We start from the raw sequence: 25,709 nt of genomic DNA, 5'->3' as shown, positions 1-25,709 counted from the left end.
GAGCACCGCAGGTTCCCAAATCGCTAAACCTCTGGAGATGGTCAGTGGGGGCCTGGTCAGTCCACCTGGTCACCTTATGAACCCCCTCCCTGCTCTCAGTTGACTAGAGCAGGCCAGGTGCCTGCTCCAAGTCCTGTCCCTGAGGTGGTCTGGCGAGAACTCTCCACTCAAGGAAGATCGGGACGAATTGGGTCGAGAGATTCTCTCGCTGTGAGGGTTGAAGTAGAGATAGGAAAAACAAGGCCGCTGGCTGGTGGTGAGGGTAGGAGGAAAAAGGCAGAGAGGGAAGGGAAAGAGGGCACATCTTTCTGCAGCGAGCGGGGCTCAAGAGCTGAGACGTAATGAGGTGGCCCAGGCTCTGAGCTCAGGAACTCTGAGCCTGCTGTCCACCTTGGTCTTTCTCGGTGGCGTTTCTTGGCTTTTGCCAGAAGGCTTATCCGCATGTTTCAAGTTTGCCGTTGCCTGATTTCCCTGTGCGCCCTGCTTGTCTCCCACTCCCCACACGTGCTCCAGGGGGAAACCTGATCTTTTCAACTGACGTCATGAAGAAACAAGTGCCTGGAAGGACGGGCTGAGGAGCTGGAGTTCTGGTTTAGGGGCAGTGGGGCACTTGGCAGATTTCTGAGCTGTTTGGGAAGACCCTCTGGCAGCAGTGTGGAGCGTGGGGTAGAGAAGAGCAAGACTGGAGGAAGGGACGGCCGTCAGGAGACTCTCCCCAGCTCCCGCAGCGAGGCTCTGAATGGAACTGGGGAGTCGTTGTGGCACAGAGCCACATGGATGGTCTTCCGAGACCCCAAGGAGGTAAAACAGATCAGACCTGGTGACAGGTAGGTGGGGAATTGGGAGTGAGTGCAGAAGCCACGAGGAAGAACAGTTGCGAGGGGAAATGGGTTGACGTGGAGGACCTTCTAAGACACTGAGCCCAGGAGGGAGATCTGGGTCAGGACATAGAAAAATGCCAGGTATGACAAGAAAGTTTTCAACCACAAAGTATGACCGACTTCTCAGGTGGGCCAAGATGAAGCCATAGGTGGTAAGGGATACTCGAGAACTCTGCCCCTCCTCCTGGGTCCAGGCAAGGAGATTCCAAAGGGTCGAGGCACAAAGACATCCAAACTCGATTGAGATGACCCAATAGAAAATGGGCACGGGATTTGGGCGTCCAAACTGCCAGTAAACACGCGAACAAGTGTTCAATAGGCCCCCTTCTCACATTTATGGCCCCAGAACCCATAAGTCTAGTGATATCCCAATGAACATAAGTCTTAAAATTTAAGTGATAAATTGAGTTAACTATTAAGTAAAACATATTCTACCCTCCTAATGCCGCAAGTACACACTCACAAGGGACTGGCAGGCCAGGTTCGAGCTTAGAAGTTTTGGATTCCTGGGAGTTCCATGCCCGAAAGTGGTAGTTCTGATAGAGCGGACACCCCCCCCCCCAACATCTCTCTCTGCAGAAACTGCACGCTTGAGTGGGGATAGGCCAGCCTACATGTCCAAGGTCCATCTACGTCCAGCCCACTTCTGTCCTGTGGCTACCCTTGAGCCCAGAGACGATGTGTACACATGGTACAGTCTGCCTAAGGACAACAGGCCTGGAGAAGTGGCCTGTGCAGACTCTGCAACCTGGTTTGAGGACAATCAGGCAAAGAATTCCAGAGTCTTAAGTACCAGCTCCCTCCCTGGCTGAATAACTTAACCTCCATGGGCCTCAGTCTGGTCACTATCAGGGCTCAGGCAAACTGCCTCCAAGCTTGTTATGAGGTAAGAACATTATGTAACTCTAAATTCCCATTCAAATGTTAGTCCCATAAATTTAACAGTACTGGGCTGGGCACTAACCCGATGGCTTGGCTCGGGCTGCTGGCTGTCACCGGGAATACTGACAGGCAGAGAGAGGGGCTGGGCTCCAGCTGACCCCTCCCTCCTGCAGCCTCACCGGGGAAGGGGAGAAGGCAGGTGAGCAGCCCCAGCCCCAGGGCCAGGTGGGTAGGAGCCTTGGCCAGTCTGCCTCCCCCTGCCCCCCAGGCCTCCAGGCAATCCAGGGCCTTGGCTGGGAGGCCTTGGCTGAGAGGCCTGGCTGGGCTCAGAGCTCTGGCAGCGGCCCTGAGTTGGGTAACGGGATTCTGGCCCCAGCAGCAGATCCGCCAACTGGGCTGGCTTGCAGCTTGGGAAGGGCGGCATGAGTGCCAGAAGCAGGGAGACCTATTTTTGCTCCAGCCACAGGCCAATGGCTGAAAAGAAAAGTTAAATTAAGATGACTTGGTTTTTTTCTTGGCACATAAAAAGTGCAACTTGCCTACTTTTTAACAGAAGTGATTACAGAATCTCTTCAGTAAAAACACTGCATCTTAAATGTGTGTAGGTCTGCCCTGGGGCTGGCAAAGGGGTGGAGCCATAGGGACAGAGGACAGAAAGGACAAAAGGGAGAGGGAGAGCGGCAGAGGGAGAGAGATAGAAGGGGGAAGAGGGAAGAGAAAGAAGGTACAGATACACCAGGGGGCCTACGGGAGAAAGATAGAGGAGGAGAGACAGATGGACAGAGACAGAAAAGATTCAGTGGGTTTGGAGGAATGCATAGCAGAGGCCGTGAGGTGATGTGTGCTCAGATGTGACTTCTTCCTGGTTAACCATCGTTCAAGCTTTTCAACTGCGCACCCCGCTCTGCGAGCCCACAGAGAGGCCATTCTCAATGCACTAACCCAAGCAATCCATGAAAGAAGTTATTCTCTACGACCTCAAATGTTGCCTCAAGCCAAGGAGACACAGTCCTCTTCCACATCCCCATCATTTCCTTGAACAAGGGCAGGAAAAGGGTCAACCTGGAGTGGTCCCTGGTAGACAGCCCACCTCGTGGTGAGGACAATCAGAGAAGTAGAGATATCTCCTTCCAAACAGCTTTCCAGAATATCAGGGTCCTAGGCCCAGCCATGCTAGGCCTGACGCTGGGCTCAGTGGGCAGATGCTTCTGGAGATCAGATTTGAGAAGTGCCAGGGAGACAGGCTTATCCCAAAATATTGCCCCCATTGCCTGTCAGGGCCTTGACCTCCACCTCAAGTTAGCAGCCTCAGCCCAGCCAGGAGTCAGGACGCTAGCTGGGGGTCCCTCCGCAGAGCTCTCCCGGGGGATCATGTGCATTTCCTGCATTTCCCAGGGTTGCTGTGAGAACCGAGCTAACAATGGGTGTGCAAGCTCACGGCCTGCTTTTGCATCTGGCCCTGCAACTAACTAGCCTGGTGAATTGGGCCTTTCGTTTCCTCGCCGATAATCGCACCGGAAATAAGTTGCTGTGACAATGAAGAGGAGTAATTATTTGTAATCATCTAGCCCCAGTCGGCGGCCAGTAGAAGGTACTTAGGTACTTTCTCTAGCATCAGCTGTAAAACCAAAACATTATTATGATTCCTTTGTGTGTAGGGACCCATCTTACTTTTTGGACCCAAACGCATATATTCCTGGGAGGGAAACACTCCTAACCTGTTGTTAACACATTTTCACAAATATTTTCCAATAGGACAGGCAGCTGAGAGCAAGGTTCCGAAGGCTTGCTCTAATACAGACCAGGTAAAATCTGACAAAGACAGGTGAGAAGTTGATCCAAGCCTGGACACTGCCAGGCTTCAACCAGGAAACCACTCAATCTCCACCTCCCCACCCCCCCAGCAAATTCCAACAGGTCTTTTAAGACTCAACCCGAATGCCACCTTTTCAGGGACACCTTCCCAACCAGAGTTCCTTCTCTGGGTCCCGTCATTCTGTCTATAACTGTTCTATTGCATTTCTTCCATTTTACTGCAATTGTGAGTTGCCTCCCCTACCAAACTGAATTCTTTGAGAGCAAGCACTGTGTCGTGTTCGACTCTGGATCACCAGCCCCTGGCGAAGTGCCTGGTTCAGAAAGGCACTCAGGGTTTATTAAATAAATACCCAGGCTTGCCTGCCTTCTGGGGAAACCAGAACACAGAAATGTTTAACCTCTGAGAAGATCCCCCTTGTTACCAGAATAAAAGCCCTTCCGTTTGCATAGCCTGTGCAGATTACTAGTTGATAGGTCTCATTTGCTCCTAAAAGTGGTCCCATGGGGTAGAGAGGAAAGGTGCTGCCCCCACAGGCCGGCTGAGAAAAAGAGCTGAGGGAGGAGAAAGGTTTTACTCAAGGTCATCGGCAGCAAAGAGTGGAGCCGGGACTGGCAGCCAGGCCTCCTGAATTCTAGTCCAGGACGAATCCGCTGAGGTCTGACTGGGTCAAGAAACTCCAGGCCAGCCGAAGAAAGAAAGATGGGATATTAGTTTCTAGGGTTTTTTTTTTTTTCTTTTTCTTCTTGAAGCTAAAGCATTATATACTTTTTAAAGAAAGCTTATTAAAAAAAAAAAAGCCCCATAACTAAAACTTACAAAACATCTAAAAGCAGAATGTTATGTACATTTCTTTCATACGTTCGAGGGTGTTACTTTTATCCGCATTGAGCTGCTAGACGAGAATAAGAAAGCTGCCGTAAATCACACAAACACGTAAAGATTCCTCCTGACCTCGCAGCCAGGTGAGCCTGTCAACTGAATTTCTGTATTTTGTTTCGAATCATCATTGTTGTTTAGTTTCACAGCTTACGTTAGAGAAAGTAGCTAAGTGCTTTCTAATGACCGTCGAGGAGGTGCCAGGTCATTTACAAATATCACTTTTCTCCATTTGTCACACAAATGGACTCATGCTATAAACATTGCTAGAAGCTTTTTTTTTTTAAACTTAATATAGGTTGTCCTCTCTTTGATGTGAATACACATGGATCAGCCTTCTTTTTTTTTTTTTTAAGATTTTGTTTTTATTTACTTGACAGAGATAGAGACAGCCAGCGAGAGAGGGAACACAAGCAGGGGGAGTGGGAGAGGAAGAAGCAGGCTCATAGCGGAGGAGCCTGATGTGGGGCTCGATCCCATAACGCAGGGATCACGCCCTGAGCCGAAGGCAGACGCTTAACCGCTGTGCCACCCAGGCGCCCCATGGATCAGCCTTCTCTTCTTAATGGCGCAGTTTTCCGCGTGCTAAGGCCTGGGTGTTTGTGTCCCTGCCAAATGCATATGCTGAAACCTAGTCCCCAGTGCGATGGTATTTGGAGGTGGGCCCTTTGTGAGGTGACTGGACCGACCGTAAACCTGGAACCTCCATGAATGGGATGAGCACTCAGAAAGCAGACCGCAGAGAGCTTCCTCACACCTTCTGCCACGGGCGGACCCAGACGAAAGGCCACCACCTGCGATGCGGGAAGCAGGTCCTCCCCGCACGGAATCTGCTCGACTTCCTGCCTCTAAGATCTGCGAAAATCCGTTTCGGTCGTCTATATGGTACCCCGTCCACAGCACACTGTTACAGCAGCCCGGGTAGACTGAGATCCCATGGAAAGGATGTTATCACTCTTCGTTCGGCTAGTCCTGTCCTGAGAGACACGGGTGGTTTTTCCAATGCGCACCTTTGAACACAGAGGGCCTGCTCGCGGACCGTGCCCAGAGGAGAAAGCCCAGCGGAGGAGCCCTTCAGGCAAGGAGCAGGTGCCTCGTACAGTATCATAGCTGTTCCCGGTTGGCCTTCAGCCAAGACTGCCTCAGTCGGAGCCCTTACCTACCTGTTAATCCGCCCTCACCTTTGCTAGCGAGGAGTATAAAATTCTCTTTTCTGTGCCAATGTGCTACAAAAACTTGGCATGACCTCACCTAATTTGCATGTCTTGAATTATGAGTGACATGAAGAATTGATTCATGTGCCTCCTGGGGATTGTATTTCTTTTTCTTTTTTTTCCTTTTTTTTGGGGGTAATGTCTATCCATATTCCTTGCCCATTTCCTCTTGGTTTTCTCTTTTCTCCCTTTCTGATTTATTTATCTCTTGGAATCTATGAAGGGGGTTTCCACCCCCAGTATCAACCAAGAATTTTTGATCTGGCAAAACTGTCCTTCAAAAGTAAAATGAAGACACAGCCAGACAAACAAAAGCCGAAGGAGTTTAGACAAAACCCAAGGGACCACCTACAGGCAATGTCTGTATCAAGTCCCAGCACAATGAAGAGGCAGAGTGGGCAGCGGCTGCCCCCGTAACTGTTGCCTCAACAGGCCGGCTGTGCATGCCACGCGGTCTCCTGTCGCCGGCTTCCAGGACTCACGCTGTTGGCCACGTGAGATGGGGAAACCCATCCCTGGTGGTTTCTGCAACTTCGTGTACCTGCAACCTATCTTCCAGAACCTGTGTGGGCAGCTTTATGGGAGGGGCTGCAGGGCCAGGTACCTCAGGACCAGCCTTCCAAGACCTCTCATAGGGCAAGCTCCCCAGACCCCGAGAGGAAACTGATGCCCTGCCCCAGCAGCAGTGTTCTAAGCCTCTTGTAACCTCACAGTAGCCCTGAGGCCCATCTGGGACCAGCACCTAAGTCGCAACCAAAACCAACAAAAAAACCCTTTTTAGGTCTTCTCTTTACTGATATTTCCATTCTGTTCACACACTGTTTTCTCGACTCTCTTCACATATTCCTTCGGATTTTCAAGTATCTTTAAGTCGGTTGTTTTAAAGTCTTTGTCTGGTAGATCTGCCATCAGATCCTTCCCAGAAACAGTTTCTGTTAATTTTTTTCCTTTGAAAGGGCCATACTTTCCTATTTTTTGTGTGTCCTGTGATTTTTCTTTAAAAAAACTGGACATTTGAATCTAATAATGTGATAACTCTGGAAATCAAATTTTCCCCACTTCCCTGGGGTTTGCTGTTTTTTATTATTTTGTTTGTTTATTAATTATTATTATTATTTTTAAAGATTTTATTTACTTATTGGACACAGAGAGAGACAGCCAGCGAGAGAGGGAACACGAGCAGGGGGAGGGTGCGAGGAAGAAGCAGGCTCCCAGCGGAGCAGGGAGCCCAATGCGGGGCTTGATCCCAGGACCCTGGGATCAGGCCCTGAGCCAAAGGCAGACGCTTAACGACTGAGCCACCCAGGCGCCCCTGTTTATTAATTACTGTAGGCTATCTCTGTGCCATGGATCCGCCTGAGGTGTAAACCCAAGGTCTCCTCGGGTCTTTTCTGAACTTGCACCTTTCTCCAGGCACGTGTAGTCACTTTCTGACTTTGCTTACATATGTAACTGCTTTTCAATACCCTGGGTTTTTTTGTTTTTGTTTTTGTTTTATTTTTAATGCCTGGCTCCCAAGAGTGGAAAAAGAAAATTAAAAGGGAGGGAAAAAAGGGGTGTTAGCCCTTTAAATCCCCCCGCCCCCAAACACACCAGAAGTGACTTCAGCTGGAGGGGGAGAGGTTCCCAACAATGGGAGGAGATGCAGCAACAATGGCCACACACCTCTTTGCACCTCTGTGAAAAGAAGCAACAGTGAGCTGTGGAGCACAGATCCCTGAGAGAGGGCAGTCCCTTTTGCCTACCCTGGCTCCCACATGCTTCATGCCAGCTACTCCCGGAATGTGTGCTCAGCTGCCTGCCATGGGGCTGGAGCGGGGATGGGTGGTTGCAATAGTGCTAAGAGCTGCCCTTGACTGACGTGAATAGCAATGCGCTGTTCAAGCCTTCCCCTGAAGTGGCAAGCCTTCCATAGACTCCAGAGTTCCCGAACAGTTACATGAGACAGAGTCTGCCAATGCAATGGTTGTCTAGGTGGGGAGGCACCTGGTGGGGATTCCCGGTTCCTGGTGTTGCCTACTTTCCACCTTCTTGGAATCCTCTCTTTGGCTTTATTTTGATTAAAATCACATGAACATAGTTGGGAGATTATAGTAGCTATATGAGGTTTATTATGAATATTGGCACATCTGCCCTCATACCCTCCATTAATTATTGCTCCCCAGAGTCAGTCAGTTCCACCCACTTAGTCCATTCATTTGGTATTTACTGCCACATCTCTAAGTAACATGCTGATACTGCTATTTATTGATTTTTTTTGGTTCTAGATATGATCTAGTGATTTCCTGCTGTGGAAAGCAAGGCTTTAGCTCTCTTTTAACCTCGGCCTGCCCCATCACATTTCATTTATGCACGCTCTTCGTTCCTCTGTCTTTCCAGTACAGTTACATCATAATTTCGTTAGACTGCTATTCTGTGTTTGTATCTTTCATGACTTTGTAAATGACAGTCCCCGTTGAGACGTAGAGTAAACTCTGATTGTTTTTCCTTTCCCCACTATGTTTTGTTTTCTCTGGAATAAATATTTGTTTTATGTTCTCATTATCTTACTTTTTGACAAACTCATCACTAGTTCAACTCCAATCTCTCAGTTGTGTAAATCCGTCACTGTGTTCCAACATGTTAGGTGTTCTATCAATGTAATCTTCTCATGAAAAAATCTTCTGAGTCTTCTGACGTGTTCGTGTCTGTCCTCTTTGCTCTCTGCACTTGGCACATAGCTGCTGTCTTTGGAATTTTTTTCTCCATCATTTTGGGGATTTCCTTCTTCTCTTCCTTGTATTGAATCTCTTGTTTCCTGTATCGTCTGTTTTCCCAAAGTTTCTGAGAAAGGGTGGGTGGGAGACATTTTTGTAAACTTGAATATCTAAAGTGACTCTATTCTACACCAAAACTTGATTGATGGTTTGTCTTGGGTATAAAATTCTTTATCTAAAGTGATTTCTTTCATCAGAATTTAAAAAAATACTGCTTCATTACATTGTCTTACACACTTGCCTTTGAGAATTATGAAGTCAATCTGATTCTAAATGTTTGTATGTGACATCCTTTTTTCTTTCCCAGAATCTTGTGAGATCTTCCCTTTGACTTTCGGTGTTCCAAAATTTCATGATATGCGTTCGGGAGGGTCTATTTTAATCCATTGTGCTAGAAACCTGAAGAGCCTTTTAATCGAGAATCTAAACAGCTTCTCATCTAGGGCATTTTCTTCTATTATTTCTTTGATTGGCTTCGCCCCTTCCCAGTGACCCTCATCTCCTGGTGACCATGCTTGTGCAGTCCCCTCCAACACTGAAAGGGAAGACCTTCTGTTCAGTTATATATTGTAGTAGTGATGATAGGTATTATTTAAAGCTAGTCATTAGACACATTTCAGCCTTTTCCTTGGTCTCTTGGATCACTTTCTGGGGAAAGCCAACTGTCATCTCAAGGAGACACTCAAGCCACCTTGTGAAGAGGTTCACATGATTAGAAACAAAGATCTTCCACCAACAAAGAGAACAAAGTTGATAGTCGTATGGGTGAGCCATCATGGAAGCAGATTCTCCAGCTATAGGCAAGCCTTTGGAAAACTGCAGCCTTGGCCAACGTCTGGTTGAACTTCATGAAAAACCCAGAGCCAGAACCATTCAGCTAAATTACTCCTGAACTCATGGCTGCATAAACTATGTAATCCTCATTCATGAGAGAAAAGCTTGAGAAGGTTCTCAGTACTAGATATCTGTTGTTTTGCTTGTTCAGCGTTTCTTCTTCTGGTGAAATAATATATCTTCTTCTCTGGGGAATCATCTGTGTGGGTTGGATGGGGCTTTTGCCTTCCCCTGACCCCAGTTCAAAAGATGAGCCAGACCTGATCAATGAGACTCCTCACAGGACTTTTTTAGAACCAACACATAGTGAATTATTATTCCGTTCACAGAAGATAGAAGTCTGGAGTGGCTGGTGGTCATCCCAAACTATGTGAAGAGAGCCTTCCTGAGAATGAAGTCAACAGAATAAAGCAGAGCCAGCAGAGAGGCTCTGCTGGAGGGGCGGAATCTAGCCGTCACCACCGTTAATATCACCCCTCAAAACTCCCAGTTACTTGAACCAATACATTTTTTTTGTTAAAAAAAAAAAGGAGCTCTGTTTCTTTGCAGAACAGTATCTGCCTCTTTCCTGCCTCACTTGTTAAATGTTTTTACTGTAATTGGATGTTTATTTTTTTATAAACATTTTTCTGCACCTATTGAAGAAAGAAGACTTGTGTATGCTTATGTGTAAGTGAAATGAATAACAGCAATAATACAAAGAACAGGAAGGAGGAAATAGGGCTATTTTATTATAATATCTTCTCATACTGCTTGTGAGCAGTAGACTGGTATTTAAAAGTGGACTTAGGGGCGCCTGGGTGGCTCAGTCATTAAGCGTCTGCCTTTGGCTCAGGGCGTGATCCCGGTGTTCTGGGATCGAGCCCCATGTCAGGCTCTGCCACTGGGAGCCTGCTTCTTCCTCTCCCACTCCCCCTGCTTGTGTTCCCTCTCTCGCTGGCTGTCTCTCTCTGTCAAATAAATAAATAAAATCTTTAAAAAAAATAAAAGTGGACTTAGATTAGTTGTAAATATATATTGCAAACTCTAGGGCAGTTGCTAAAAAAGGCAAAAAATATGCTAAGAAAGGAGACAAAATGCAATGATATAAAATGCTCAGTTAAGACTATAAAAGGCAGAAAGCGAGTGGAAGACAAAAAGGGAGACAAGGAACAAAAACAACAAATAGAAGAATGGTAACAAATATGATAGATATTAGTCCAACTATATCAATAGCTACTTTGAACATCAGTGATCTAAATGCACCAATTAAAAGACAGAGATTGTCAGAGTGGATCAAAAAACAAGACCCAAGCATATGCTGTTTACAAGAAACCCATTTAAATGCAAAGATACATATAGACTAAAAATAAGTGAATGGAGAAAAACATACCGTGCTAACACTAACCAAAAGAAAGCAGGAATAGCTATATTAAGTTCAGACAGAGCAGACTTCAAGGAAAGTTATCAGGGATAAAGAAGTACATTACATAATGATAAGGGGGTAATGTCTTTCTTTATCCTTAATGTGTATGCAACTAACAACAAACCATTGAATATGAAAGGCAAAAATTAATAGGAATGTAAAGAGAAATGGAGGAATCCACTAGCATAGTTGGAAATTTTGCCACCCCTCTATCAGAAATGAACTGAGTCAGCGGCAGAAAATCAGCAAGGGCATAGTTGAACTCAACAACACCATCAATCAACTGAGTATAATGGACATTTATAGACCACTTCATCCAATGGCAGAATACACACTCTTCTCAAGCTCGCATGGAACATTCACCAGGATAGACCATGTTCTGCACCAGAAAACACACTTTCACACATTTAAAAGGGTAGGGTAGAAATCATACCATGTATGCTCTCAGACCACAAGGGAATTAAACTAGAAATTGATAAAAAAAAGATTACCACCAAAAATAGAGATTAAACATTACTCTTCTAAATAACAAAGTAAAAATAAAATCTCAAGAAATTTAAAAATATTTTGAACTAAATGAAAATGAGAACATAACTAGCAACATTTGTAGGATGCAGTGAAAGTGTTGCTTACAGAATAATGTATAGTAATAAATGCATATATTGGAAAAAATAGAAAACTTGAACGAAATGAATACATTTCTGGAACAACATAAATGATAATAATTGGCTCATGTGGAGAATTTTAAAAATAAGTAAATCAACCAACGAGACTAAAAGAAGGTGAATCAGTAACCAAAGCTTCCTACTCTCAAGAGATACCAGGCACCAGTGGTTTTACAGGGAAGCTTCATTTCAGAGAATAGAAAAACATACCAATTGTTTCAGATAATAGAAAGAGAAGAAAAGCTATCCAGCTTATTTTATAAAGTACATTAGTCAGGTTTTGCCGTGAGAACACCATGTAACAAATAACACCTTAAAACTCAATGATTTAAAACATCAATTATTTCTAGCTCATTTGTCTATGGATCACTGTGCGCCATATAATTATGTTAGTCAATATAGAAAATATATTTAATAAAATCCAACACTCAATCATGATAAAACAAACAAACCAGATCTCATAGCAAACTGACATTAGAAAATAACATGAAAAGGGATGGCTTTCAAAAACCGATAGCAAGAGTATAGATTACAAAACTGTGTGAAAAACAAAGCAAAAGAAAACAAAAAACAAAAACCCAAAGAACAAACCTCTAGCAATCATTATACTCAATGTTGAAGCTATAGACTTCTTGTTAAAACCAAGAGCAAATCAAGAGTGTTGGCTATAATGGACTCTATTCAAATTGTCCTTGTGGTCCTCACCCCAGTAGATTTGGAGGTGGAAGGATGAGGAATTCTTTGACTGGTGGCTTTTATTTCCCCCATGAAGCATAAGGCAAAGTCATCAGCTGAATGTATGGGACGGGAAGAAGTTGTCAGAAGTTCAGCAAAAGGGAAGGTATTAGCTAATCATCTAGAATGGGAGAGCAAACTTATTTGGGAACCATCCAAGGATTGCCAGGAACAGCTAAATGGCCACTGTGTTTTGTGGTCATGAAGGTAAGGGGGAACCTTCAAGCTAAGGTTTGTGATTTTTCTCCACCAATATTTAGCTGCTCGGGGGTAGGCACAGTGAAATTGCTGGATTTAACCAAGTTAAGGATTTTTGCCAGACAAGTAACGCTAAGCCCCAAGGAAGCTAAGAGTGTCTGAAAGACAGTCATTATAATGCTGATGTGACCTCAGCCAGGTGAAGAGGACTACGAAGACAAAAGCCCGCTGACAGATGGTGAAGAGGTGGTGGGCTCAACGGATCGTAAGTCTCAATGAAGTTGCAGTTCCCTTGAGGGGACATGAAACCTCAGTGCGCTGTTGGCTAAGACTAGAAGGTTGTGGTGAGACAGTCTGAGGCTTGTGGTTGAGTTTCAGAGATGCTGCAGTTACTGGGGCTGAACAGGAATGGGGTGACCATCGGGATGGGGATGGCTGATTGGGGGTGGAAGAAAGTTGGAGTTGGAGGCAGGGAGGGCAGGGAACTGGGAGAGCAGGGAGTTAGAGGTGGGGGCTCCATGGATGTTAGTCTCTTAGAATGAGGTCATGCATTGGGAAACATGAGCCAATAATTGGAATCTTCAATGCAAGAGGGGTAGTGGGTGCAGACCTTATGGTGAGTTGGGGTCAGTGTTACAGGAGCTGGGATTTGGAAGGAAGGTATAAGAAGGCTTGGGGATGTCAGTGGAGGGCAAGGAAAATAGCTACCTGAACTCTGGACTGGTGGAAAGCTGCCTGCACCCGGGACAGCTACAGGGACAGGCAGACTTCTTGGGTGGGGGTGGGGGGGTGGCTAAGGCACACAGGCTAAGGATGTAGTGGAGGTTGCAGGGGTGGGTCTGAGGTGATGAAAGCCCAATGGGAAGGCTTGAGAAGGAAAGAACAGCAGGGGATTGGACAAAGCTGGGCCCAAGAGTGATGAGAGCAGGAAGACCTTTGGGGACATGTGTGATGGCTGAAGTAAATGGGGATTAGCTCGTGTCCCGGGGAAAGCTGGGAGAAGAGAAGACATTTTAAACGACTATCTTGAATCCTTGGTTGGCAGTTTGGGGGTCTGGGGTGAGCGGGCCTTATCAGTTCAAATGAAGGCAGATGGTGGAAGTTGAGCTGGTTTTGAGGGAGGTTCCCTCAGGGGGTCCTGAGGGAAGTTTCCAGAAAGAGGCAGCAGTGGGGGCAGGACAACTCCCTGGAGGTGAGTGTGGGTCACAGGCTCAACTCAAACTGCACCTCTTCAGACTGTAGTGGCTTCAGAGAGCCGCAGCCTCAGGGGGCAAGAGTATCTGGGCAGAGATGACATCTACAGGAGATGGTTTAACCAGGAAGCAGTGTTTGTCCCTTTACTCCTGCTCATAAACAACAGGTTTCAGGAGTTCTGCTTTCTTGGGCTGGGCTCAGAGGAACCATCCTGGTGGGCCCCATGAACACTAGTCTCAAGGAGCTCCCTCAGGCCAAGGCTGGGGTGTGAAGGCCCTAAACAATGGTGGGTGCTAGCCCTCCCCCAGGTCCTGAAGATGGGCTGAGAAGCTTTTCCTTCCACACCCTTCTAGGGTACCACCCTAAACCCCATAAGGAGCTACCCTGGGCACGGTTGGCATCTTTGCCCCACCCAAACAACCCTGCGAGGTAGGGGTGAGGATCTCTACGTTGCCAGTGCAAGCAGCTTGCTCAGTGTCCCCTAGCAAGGGGCAGATCCTTGAGACCTCAGAACCTGTGCTCCTCGCATGGCATCCCTGTCTCCCATTTGGTTCTTCTTGTACTTATGGGGCATCAACCATGGCAGCGAGAAACCCAGGACACCTAGACACAGGAGGATCGTTTCACGGCCCGGGTTGTGTTCCAGATCACTTCCGAAATCCCCCGCCCTCAGATCTGACTTCATAAGCTGAGGGGTGGAGTCCAAGAGTCCCCATTTGTACTTGAAAAATATTCAGAAATGACAATTCTAGTTCTCATTTGTGTGGGGCCCTCGTGGGCCACCAACAGCCGGAGGAGACAGGTTTCCCTTCTAGGCAGCCCAGAGAAGTGGACTGGTCTAGCTTTGGTGACTTGCCGCTGACTCTGCCTGAGGCGGGGGGGGGGGACAGGCCGCTCAAGGACGGCTGCACCACTAGACCAGCTGCAGGGGCAGGAGGTGGGAGTCCCAGGAGGGAGACCTGGGGAGGTGGCTCTGGGGAGGGGGCATCCTGGACAAAGCTCTCCCCTTGGCCTAGGAGTGCCAGAGAAGGCTTCCGGGAGGAGTTTCGATGTCAATGTGAAGGAAGAATCCGGGCCGGTGGAAGGTGGCTGGGAAATGAAAGCCACACACAGAGGGACAGCCGAGGGCTCAGGTACCAGTCTGTGCGGAGGACCCTCCATGTGGGGGAAGGGGCTGGCCAGGGGCTGAGGCCGGGAGCTTGCTGGGCCAAGCCGGGGCTGGGCTCTGGCTGCAGTCCGCCTCCGTTGTTAGCTGTGCTCCCTTCCACGGCTGTAGCAGCAGTGGGAGAGGCGGGCGGAGGGCAGGACTGATACAGTCACTGAGCCCGCAAACCTGGGGTACTGCTTTAGCCAGGCCTTCCCTGCCCACCCCCCCAACCCCTGCCCCCCACCCTGAGAAACCCGCCTTGAAGCCTCCAGGGAAAAATGGTCCCTCCTACTCTTCCAGAGTCTGTGGCTGGTCTATACATTTAATTGACATCAGATGAACAGGAGGAAAAGACCAGTTTTCATTACATAGGTGTGTACAGTCAGGAGCCCCACAGACATAGGCGACTCAAAAGGTGACCAGTCAGTTGCGGCTTATATACCCTCATGAGTAAGCAAGGGACAGGGACCTGGGGCTTCTGGAGGGGAAGGAGGCAACTCCGGGGAAGGGCAGAGGAGGAAGTGTGAGGAAAGGAAGCTTGCCCAGCTTTGCAGATAAATCTTCCAGTGAAGAACTTATCTCTGGTAGAGGTTCCCTTCTTCGCACTGAGAGGGAGACACGGTGACAAATCGTGCTTTCCTTTACCCTACGAGAGGGTAAGGAAATTCTATGGTGTTTTCAGAGCTTCTCCTCTGTGGCTTCTCAGAAGAGGCAGCTCAGAATGAGCCTTATGCCAGAGAGCATATTTCGGGGTGGCAAATTCTGCTCCCGTCAGGTCTCTTTGCCCTCCCGCTGCCTCTTGCACGGAACAATTTCTACAGAATAAAGCGGGGTTTCTTAAGTCTCAGTCCATCTGGATGGAAGGAGTTATTCCCTGTGTTCAATCCCGAGAGCCTTTAACTCCAGCCAAGGACCTGGCCTGCTCTTCTTCCTCTCAGAGGTGGCTGGGGACCACAGTGCCCTCTGGGCAAAATAAAAAGGCAGATTAAAGAATTACAACCTTAAATACACACACACACACACACACACACACACACACACACACACACACAGACACACACTCTCTGAAAAAGAAAAGTCCAAGAACAACAGGAAGCTGAACAGGAAGTTCCCAGAGAAGATGAAAATATTTGAGAGTCATGCTGAGTGCAGAGGCTGAGGGCAGAGGGGATGGCAGGGACGCACGGCCGTGGAGGTGGTGGTCCGTGCCACCCCGGCCTTCAGCAAGATGCCCCTGGACCCGCTGGCCGGGCCCTGCCCCCTCCCAGGGGCTCCTTAATCGGGCACGCATACACGCAGATCTGCGTACGCACGACAACTTGTCCACGTGCTCGCCCAGATCTGCCGGTGCAGGCTCACGCACACATATGCCCACGCCAACGACTGCATGTGCACGGTGGACCTACTCATGCACCAGATGCAGAACGACAGGCACTCAGAGACGCTTAGTGTGCAAAGCTGGAAAGAAAGTGAAAGACTAGGCTCTTGGTCTCACTTGCTGTGTTCGGCCACTTCTCTCGCAGGCACCCAGGCTTCTGAGGTGTTTGGGGCCTGAGAGGTTTCTCACTGGCATGACCCCCCATCCCCCAGGGCAACCCTCCTTGGACCGTCTCCTAGCTCTAGCCTTCAAGACCTGTCATTCTCAAGCTTCTTGATCTCAAGATCCTTCTATGCTCTTGAAAATTAGGAGGACCCCAATGAGCTTTTATTAACGTGGGTTACATCTCTTAATGTAGTGGCATTTTTTTCCGTTTCTAGAAATCTCTTTCATGTGCAGCTTTATGGAGGACAGCTGGATTCTCACACATGCTTCCGCATGAAGTCTCTTTTGGGTGAAATACATGAAGAAAATCCAGTATCACAGAGATAGGTCGGAAAAGAGAGAGCCTCATGGATCCCCTCTTAGGCAGCATCTGACATGTCTCCCAATGACCCCCACCCCCTGATCTCCATGCCCTTGTGGAATCCCCTCCACTTGCATGTGGGATGGACCTGGCGATTTGCTTCTAAGGAATACATAAAGCAAAAGCGATGGGATGTCACTTTGAAGATGACGTCACAAAGATGGTGGCTTCCACCTTGAGTGCCCTCTCTTGCTTTCGCTCTGGAGGAAGTGAGCTGCCATGATGTAAGTTGCGCTGTGGGGAGGCCTGCCCAGCAAGGAACTGAAGAGGGCCTCTGGCCGATATCCTGAGTGATGAACGCAGGCCTGCCCACAACCACAGCAGTGAGTTAGAAGCAGACCCTCCCCTAGTTGAGCCGTCACATGAGACTGCAGCCCCAGCTGCCACCTTGACTGAAGCTGGTGGAAGACCCTGAGGAGAGGTTTCTAGCTAAGCCACGCCCGTGTTTCTGACTTTCTGTGAGTTACTATGAGGTAATGTCTGTTTTTAAGCTGAGTTCTGAGGTGTCTGAGTACACAGCAATAGATTACTCAGAGATTACACCTCATGAAAAGATCTTGGAGACCCCAGGAGTCCTCAGACCTCACCTCCTCTAGACCCATCTATCTTCACCTGTCCTAGTGGATTTTCAGTATCTGCTCTTCCTTCAGTGTCCTGCTCTCAGCGGATATGGGGAAGAGGGCTGGTCAAGGAAGCAGGCCTGTGTGGGGGCCTAGGGACAGGTAACGTGCAGGGAGGTGCAGGGCATTGCCTGTATGTGAGGTTGCTGCTCCCTGATGGTGGACTCCTGGGCACCGTGCAGTTAATAAGGGATGAGCTTCTTAATTCAGTTAATGATGGGAGAATGGGAGCCAGTTTCTAAAGAGTGGTTTGTTCCCCTCACAGCCAGTCTACACTCTACCCACTGCCATCCCCGTGCCCTCTGGGAAATCAAACTGTGAGCTTGAAGCTCCTGTGAGGGGCCCTGGGTGGTCTTCATCCCAAATCACCCTGTTTCCTTTACCATTGGGGTCAACACAGACAGCCAGAGTCCTGAACTGCTGGCACCACAGCTCTTTTCACAGATGGAAAAGCTGAGGCAGGAAGAAATATTAGTTGTACCTAATCAGGGACCCACCATCTACGGTGGAACCAAAAAACCAAGGTTCAAATGGAGGAGGGATTCCTTGAACCCTCATCTACCACATGGAACTAGAAGTGCCAGATCTCTTGCACCCTCCTGACACCGATGATGACGACGCCTCCTGTCCTAGACCGCCTCAGGCTTTCCCCGTGGGCATGCACCATGGAGGATGGGGATCTCACGGACCATCTGTGCATTCCGTCCCACTGCAGAGGAACCCACGGAGACCCTGGCCCAGGAGGTGATGTGACCAACCCAAGGTCACCCGGCAAGTTGGAGACAGCACTGGAGTTTCAGACAAGGCTCCCACTCCCCTCCCCCTGCCTTCCGCCCCTCACCCCCAATCTGATTAGAGCTTCATGTGTGAGGCCTACCTCACCGCCTCCCCCCCCCCCCCCCCCGCTGTAGGGTCTCTGCAGGCCGTGCTGGGCTTACGGTACTTAGCACTCAGTAGAAGCTCAATAAATGTCTCAGTGGATAAGGAGGCCGGCGAGCATTCGAGTTGGGTCTGTGGCCAGGGCGAGGAAGCGAAGCCGTGGTTAGTACTAAAGGTTAGTTCCTGACAAGGTCAAGTTTAGAGGGTGAGTGTGTAGCCAGGATGAGGAAGAGAACCATAGGAAAGGACGAGGAAGTCAGGCTTTGTTGGGGGCCAACCAATCTCTGCCGGGGTTTAGAAGTCCGTCGGGTGGGGGTGGGCGAGAGGTGAGCCTGAGGCGGGGGTGAGGGCTCCGTCTCTGGCGAGAGGCTCACGAGCCGCTCTGGTGCCTCACGTGGCATCCGTGGCGTCCCGAGGGCTCTGGCCTCGTCCGGAACGACCCGCGTCCTGAGCTGGGGGTGGAGACGTTAGCTCTGGCGCCGGGCGCAGAGGCGCTTGGGAGTGGCACCGAGAGGCTCCCGCTGTCCAGGCTGGGGGCTGGGGTGGCCTTGCGTCCGGGGCTGTGCTCGGCAGCTGGCCTGGGACGCAGACCCTGCGCGAAGGGCGCGCAGTGACTAAAGAGACTTCAGACCCTCGGAGGCATTTCCTGTTTTCCAGTGAACTGCAAACTGGCTTCCTGCTTAGAATAGTCCATAGGGAGGGGTTCTTTTTCTGGTGCTGGGAGGGGTGTCTGCGGGTGAGGATGCAGGCTCTGCTGGGCTCAGGGACCGGCTCTCGGGGCCCTGCTGGGAGGCGGTGGCACGGGGCGAGGGGTGGGGCAGGACAGAAAGAATTCCCAGAGGCCTCTGCCCTGTTTCCTGGCTGTGCCTCGGCGTTCACATTCACCGCTCTCCCAGAGAGCGACGCAAGTCTAATTCCATCTAACAATTGTGTCTTTTCACACGGACGTGACATTTCTCTGGGAAAGAAAAGCAAAAAGGATGCAGGACCTGTGTGAGGGCAGGGACCAGGAGCCCCACGGGTACAGCCGGGTCTTTGGCCCCAACTAGACGCAGATTCAAATGGCAGGCTTGAGTCCCGCATCTGCAGGCGGCCGGTTGTGTGGCTTGGACAACTTCCTGACCTCGCTGAGCCTCAGAGCCCTCATTTCTCAAGCTGGGGACCTAATCACCATCTCCTCGGTGGCACAGTGTCCGCCCGGCCCACGGCAGGCACACCGGAAGCCAGCCTCCTTCTCTCCAACTGAGCACAGCAGCGAGAGGGGTACTTGGGCAAGAGGACGAGGCACGTGTGTTCCCACAGCAATCCAGTTTGCTCCCCTGCAGCCAAAATGCTCCCGGCTGCTGCTGCTGACCCTTCCCAGATGCCCCCCGGCCCCCGGCCCCTCCTCTCCACACCCGCAGGCACACCTTGGTCTGCCAGCTCCCCACGCCGCTCCTGGATCTCTTCATTGCCTCAGTGGGCGGGGCAGGGGGGATGATTTGGGAGGACAGACTTTCCACCCTGCCTTTGGCTGCATTTAGTCTCCCCAGGTTAGACTCTTTCCCTGCCAAGGATCACCCAGGACCCCCACTCCACCCCAGCGTCCGCACAGGATACAGATTGCACACCCCCACGCACACCCGGGATGGGTGCGGTGGAAGACAGGGCCAGTTCAGCAAGCACATCAGCAGGGACCACGACTTTTCAGGAGGTGCTGGCCAGGACAAGTCTGATTCGACCCCCACCATGGGCCCGAGCTCCAGAGGATGCGCGGCCTTCGCTCAGCGGGAGGGCGGCAAGGGAAGGTGGGGAAGGGTCATCCAGTGGCCCCTGCTCTGATTTCATCTGCCGTCCTTGTGTCACCACTGCCACCTCTTAGTGAACAGAACCCACTAGAAGCGGCCCTCAGGAACGGATCCCCTTAGAGCAGCTAGAATCCCCGGAGGTGATAAGCACGGAGTCACTGGGGCTTACGCAGGTGTCTTTGTCAAGGGACCGGGCTAGCACATCTTTAATGGTACCTTGACTTACAATTTAAAAAAAACAAAGTTTAGCCCTACAATCTGGACCTCCATTTGCACTCCTGCTTCCAATGTTTGGGGTGGTCTTGATCTTCTTACACATTATATGATTCCCTTACTGGTCATATTTATTGTTTATTGTCTGTCAAGACCCTAACCCCACAGAAGTTCTGTAAGGACACCGATTTTCATCTGTTTTGCTTACTGATGTCTCAATGAGTGGCTGGCACATGGCAGGAACTCTATGAACATTTGTGGGATAAATGAGAGAACGGGAGTTCTGCATTGTCTGTCCCATGTGTAAATACTTTGTCCTGTCTGAGCACACATCACCTGTCACTGGGTCTGACAATTTGGGCAACCATCTGTAGAATGGGCTTAAGAACACAACAGTTTCACGGAGTCGTAAGGACTAAGTGAGTTATGTAATTTCTGACCTTCGGTTTCCTTATCTATAAAAGGGATAAATGGAGTATTAACTACCATAGAAACTACCAACGACCTGAATCATGTGATTTTTGTGAGGCTTAAATGGATTACTTAGGTTAAGTGCCTAACACAATGTCTGAAACAAAGAAGGATAATACGGGTGAAACTTAAATAATTAATGGCCCGAAGAAGGAAGCACAGGGACACCTGGGTGGCTCAGCCATTAAGTGTCTGCCTTCGGTGCAGGTCATGATGGGATCGAGCCCTGCATCGGGCTCCCTGCTCATTGGGGAATCTGCTTCTGCCTCTCTTCCCCACTCAGGCTTTCTCTGTCTCTCTCTCAAATAAATAAACGTCTTAAAAAAAAAGTTAAAAAAAGAAGAAGGAAACATAATGGTGAGATTCTGCAGTTAGTGCCCAGCAAGGGGCCCCCTCGGAGCCTCGAGAGCCGTGGACGGCCGCCTGCTCCCACGGGCAGAAGGCCTGAGAAGCAGTAAGGTTTATGACAGTTTACTTGGCGTTTGGGTTCTAGAACTGACGCTGACCTGATCTCAGTCCTCGGGCAGCCAACTACGGGATCCCATCCGAAGCAGAGTGGGCCGTGAGACCTGCCTGTCCTGTCATCCACAAGGACAGCGCTCTGCTGAGGGCCGGGCCGGGCTCTCTAGAGACTGTCCCAGCTGCAGAGGCCGTCAGGCCACTCTGCAGGATTCGTGTGACCCTGACAATGTCACGTCGAGAGACGAAGTCGCAGCATTGCCCTGGACGTCGGGTCCCCCACCCCAGCCCCCCGGCGCCACCCCGAGCTGAGCGCGGTCTGGTGCTACTGCGCTAAGCACCCTCGCCACGGACGCCCTCGCCGCAGACGCTTCTGCTCAGCACTAGCCGGCGGGGAGACAGTTCCGCTCCGAAAGATAAAAACACAACCCAAACGGACCGACGGCTTGGTTCTGCTTCTCCACTGAGACCGTGTGCCCATTTTTATATCCGCCCACTTCTATATTCTGTACATCTTCGCCCTCATGATGGTTACGCAGCAGCTCGGGGTGTTGAGCCCACGCTTCCCTCTGAGCCTCGGCGCTTCTGCAACAGGCACGTGACCACGCGCCAGGAACACGCCGCAGCGGAAGCCCTCCCCGCGCGACACAGAGCTCGGCTGCAAAGACGCGGCCTCGTCCTGGGGAGCACATCCCCCCTCAGTGGACAGAGGGAGAAATCACAGCGAAGAAAGAAAAATAGAGATGCCAAATGAGGAGACAACTCAACGAGCGCACACACACACACACACACACACACACACACGGAGTGTAATTCGAGGATGGAAAGGCTTTGAAGACAAGTGCTTTTCTATAATCCATGGAACAAACTCAGTTGTTCGAGCAGCGTGGCCACCCTGCACCATACAGTTTGAACGTATCCCAACATTTTGAATTTCACAATAAAGCCTTCTTAAGGTTGCCATTCATTTCTCATGTTTTATTATGTCCCTTTCAATGAAGTCTCTCTTCTATTTTTCGTGATTTTTACATTTGACAGCAAAATCGCCTTACGGCTAGTTAGGGGTGCAGAGGCTCGTGGCAAGGTTGCTTACTGCCAAACTACCTGACCCAGCCGAGCGGCCACCCGGAAGGCCCTTCCCTGCCCTTTGCCCTCTCCGCAGCCTCGACCTCCTTCAGTGCCCACTCACCACAGCCTCTTCCAGGAAGCCTGCCAGGATCACACACACCTAACCCCCTTTCCTCTGGACTTCGCCGGCATCATGTACAGGGCTTATCTCTGTCTCTCTGGTCTGCCTTCTGCTGCTCCCCTGCCTGGGCCTGTCACATCTGCTGGTTGTAAGTTCCCTGAGTGCCAAGACCTTGTCTACACTTGTGTTCCCTTCCTGCCCCAAAGAGGCTCCTTCACAGGTGGGGTGGGCTGTGTAGATGCCCCCGGAGAGCTGAGGGGCAGGGCGTCTGGAGGATGAGGGGAAAGAAAGCAGAGCAAGGACAGGAGAGCAAAGCAGTCATCAGTAGACCAGGCCACGCTGCCTGCGATGCAGGCCGGGCGCGGGTCAGGGACAGAGTGCCTTGGGGAAGAGAAAGAACGGCCACAGTCTAGAAGCGGTGCTTTGGAACCTTTTATCTCACTGACCTTCCACAAGAGGACTTGGAGGTAGTAGGTCTTGTTATCACCATTCAATGAATGTGGAAACATGGTTGAGAAAGACACAGCTGCTTGTCTGAGCGGAAAACGCGAAAGCCAAACCTCTCGTCGCGGACTCTCCCTGAACCAATTTTTGTGATGCATTTCCCTGGGTTCTTTTTGGTGATCTCAGTGGCTGCCAGAGGGGGAGGCTTAGCTGCTCCCTGAGGACCTCACAGGCCACGTTCTGAGACACACGGACATTTTATCAGCAAGCAGGCACGGAAGAGTCTTGTGGCTGTTAAACAAGTTCCATTAAGTTCCAGCTCTGTCAGTCTGGGTGTTTCCAATAGTGCCTTGAAGGAAAGGTCCATCCAGGTCAAATGTGACCCCGTGCCAGCCACAGACGAGGCTGCTGTGGGAGTTTGGGAACCAAGGCTCCACCAGGACAGCAGAGGGACATGGGCAGCTTACGGGACCCACCTGTGCCATCCTCAGGGGTGAAGGACAAAAGTCATCCTAGGGGTTGTCTGTGTGTGTGTGTGACAATTTTTATTGACAAACAATACACACAGACAGAAGTCCACCACACAAGGGCACAGCTCAGTGAATGATCACACAGAGAACATAGCTGTTCGCAGCTCCCAGCTCAGAAAACAACACTCACGCACATCCCAGATGCTTTTGGGGGCCCTCTTAGTCACGACGTCCCCTCCCCACAAGGGCAACTGCTAGCCTGACTTCTAGCAGCACCGATGATCTGTTCTGCGACTCGACACAGATGGAATCACACAGTCTGCCCTCCTTTGCGCCTGGCTTCTTAAACTCGACGGTACGTTGAGATTCCGCTATGTTGCTGCTCGTAGCTGTACATCACCCGAGGCTCTCCAGTGTTCTATTCCGCAAATACGCCACGATGCATTTCTTAGTCTATGGGTGATAGAGTGTTCTGTGGAGTCAAGGGTATTCGTGTTCGGCGTTAGACTTTTAGTCGTCTTTTCAGTAGCAAAACTTTTTCAAAGTGGTTGTAGCATTTTATACTCAAAGCAGAAATGCAGAAGTTCCATCTGTTCCACATCCCTAATAAAACTTGATAATGTCTGCCTTTTTTTTTCCTTTTTAATGTGTGCCTTTTTATGTAGTCATTCTGGCAGGTGTGAAGTGGGATCGCACTGATTCACATTTGCACTGCCCCGAGTACTAGGGAAGTAGAAGGCTAGTTCTTCCATTGTTTTTTGCTTTTAAATGTGGAGATTTGTCTTTAAGTATCTTTGACCATCTATTATCTCAAATATCACCAACGTCACCTTTCTAACATTCTTTATGCTGGTTAACAAGCCACCATTTTCCTTGAGAAAATATTTTCCTGGAATCCTTTATGCTAGTGACAAAACCTCCAGGTGTTGATGGGAGATAAGAGGGAGCAGCAGCACTTGTGGCAGGCTTCTGGAAAAAACAAACACTATTCGATCAGCTGTCCATCCCTGGAGGAGATACTCCAGACTGGCACAGCTGCTCCATCCTTCAAGTATTGCTTACAACCGACGTACCCTTAGTATCATCGCCGAGGCTAAAGTACTCTCATGTAAGAAACAGATTTCATCACGGGGCGTCTAGCCTTCTTTCCACTCCACCTGTGCCACTGCAAGTGTTAGGACAACACATGTCAGGTGGCTCGGTCATCTTATCACACAGGGATCTTTAGGCTGCTAGCCCAAGCGCTGGACTCTATTCAGGTGTAAGGGGATGGAGAAGGGGCAATGTGCACATCCATTCCACGAGGAATCTGTTAGGCTGGCAGGTTCTCAAGTCAAGGGCACAGCCACCCAAACAGCCTCCCCCGAAGCAGCTCTGGAGCCATCTAAGCCTCGCCAGGAACCACTGTCCATGGCTTCCTGGGGCAGATCGATCAGTGCCTGGCTTTCTCTCCTGGACCGTGGCTGCGGGTGGGGAGAGAGGTTCCACACCAGGGGTGCTGACCTTCCTTATCGCTTCCATGGGATTTGTGGAGTACATAGATTTGGGAGGATGAGTTCCCTCATCTCCCGGACTTTGGAGCTCTCCCTTCTGGGCCACCAGGCATGGAGGTGTAGGCTGCAGATTTCATTCAGTGAAATGCTTGGAGATGTCTTCTGACCTTCCTCAAACAGGTCCTTTTATTTCTTCTTTTATTTAAATTAATCAGACAGAAAAGCTGGTGAGATGTTTGCTTTTCCTTGGTCACTTACCTAGACACTTGCCTGAATCAGGGAGGAAACTAGGTGCTACATACAGCTTTCCCGCTGAGGGGGTCTGGAGGTCCACGCTACATCTCCAGGCAGGCACGAGACGTTACCGGGGGGAGACGGAGAGTACGTTCGGGATGACCTACCACAGTCATTGGCGGGCTTATGAGGAAGTGCTTTTGAGGGCTGAAAGGGTGATGGGCTGACCATCCCTTCACCTGAGGATGACAAATAATAAAACTGCAATCATCCCCACAACTCTTAAGGGAGACAGAGTTTTGGCTAATTGAAATTTCTGGTATACTCAAAGGCGTACTTCTGAGTTTCAAATATTCTTGAAAAATCTGTGTGGGAGAAAGAAGAGGGGGAGCCTTGCAGAACCAGCAGTGTGACAGAAAGGAGGCCCAGAACGAAGGAGGAATCGGGGAGCCCAGGAGCCACCATGATGGCCATGCAGCGGAGGCGGTCATGGGCTAACGCTCAGAGCCCCAGCGGTCAGTCGTGCTCCAGGCCCAGCCTGCAAGGGGCTCCCAGTCTATGCGGAGTTTCCTGGACTCCAAAGACCCGAAGCTCTGAATGGCCAGTTGGAACCTGAGTCCTGACGAGGCTTGAATGGACGTTGGCTTCACAGAGGTTCAGCGTTTGCTTCTCTAGAAAGACAAAGACGTGGGTGCTGCCTGCTTTGCTCACCCATCTTCCAGCACTCCCAAACAGACTGGGCAGTTTCACTCCACGCCCAGCCAGTCCAGAGCCACGTCTGATCTACTCAAGCCCTCTCCACGCCTACGGTGGTAGTTCCAGAAGCTTAGAGGCAAGGGGTGAGCCAATATGGCCATGTGCATCCTTCATGCACCTCCAAAGGGCAAGGCGAAAGCGGAAACCACGTCTAGGTTTCGGAATTTGGAATCTCTAACGTGCA

The 25,709-nt window shown here is 49.9% G+C and overlaps 1 protein-coding gene across 1 annotated transcript in view; it reads right to left on the bottom strand.

Annotated features, from left to right (window-relative positions):
- The window catches only part of PRKCE (protein kinase C epsilon), a 570,596-nt gene that overhangs the window by 56,311 nt on the left and 488,576 nt on the right, over positions 1 to 25,709 (bottom strand). The gene's annotated exons all lie outside the window — the stretch shown is intronic.

Source organism: Ursus americanus, chromosome 7 (assembly GCF_024610735.1).
Source record: "Ursus americanus isolate L20-20 chromosome 7, mUrsAme1.1.p, whole genome shotgun sequence".
NCBI classification, from domain to species: domain Eukaryota; kingdom Metazoa; phylum Chordata; class Mammalia; order Carnivora; family Ursidae; genus Ursus; species Ursus americanus.
Note: the sequence above shows the minus strand (reverse complement) of the source record. Positions and strands in the feature narration are given on the sequence as shown.